Source organism: Pygoscelis adeliae, unplaced genomic scaffold, assembly GCF_000699105.1.
Source record: "Pygoscelis adeliae isolate BGI_AS28 unplaced genomic scaffold, ASM69910v1 Scaffold157, whole genome shotgun sequence".
In the NCBI taxonomy this organism is placed as follows: Eukaryota; Metazoa; Chordata; class Aves; order Sphenisciformes; family Spheniscidae; genus Pygoscelis; species Pygoscelis adeliae.
In genome coordinates, this window is record NW_008825107.1 from 1,456,960 (window position 1) to 1,457,181 (window position 222).

The following is a 222-nucleotide window of genomic DNA, read 5'->3' on the forward strand; positions in this document are numbered from 1 at the left end:
TCTCCATCTCCTGCTTCCTCTTCTTTTAAGATTTTAGCTCTTAATTTTCTTTTCTTCATTTCTAGCCTTGGTGCTAGGTTTTTCTCACCCTCACCTCTCTGTACGCTCTGACCTACCATTCCCTCATCCTTCCATCATTTCCCAAAGCCTTTGCTACTAGTGTCTGCCTTTCTTGCAGCTCTCTCTGGTATCTCTCACTTGTGCTATATTCTCAGGATGAAG

General features: G+C 43.2%; 1 protein-coding gene across 1 annotated transcript in view; it reads left to right on the plus strand.

Moving 5' to 3' along the window:
* Window positions 1-222, plus strand: part of LRBA (LPS-responsive vesicle trafficking, beach and anchor containing) — a 419,049-nt gene that overhangs the window by 323,754 nt on the left and 95,073 nt on the right.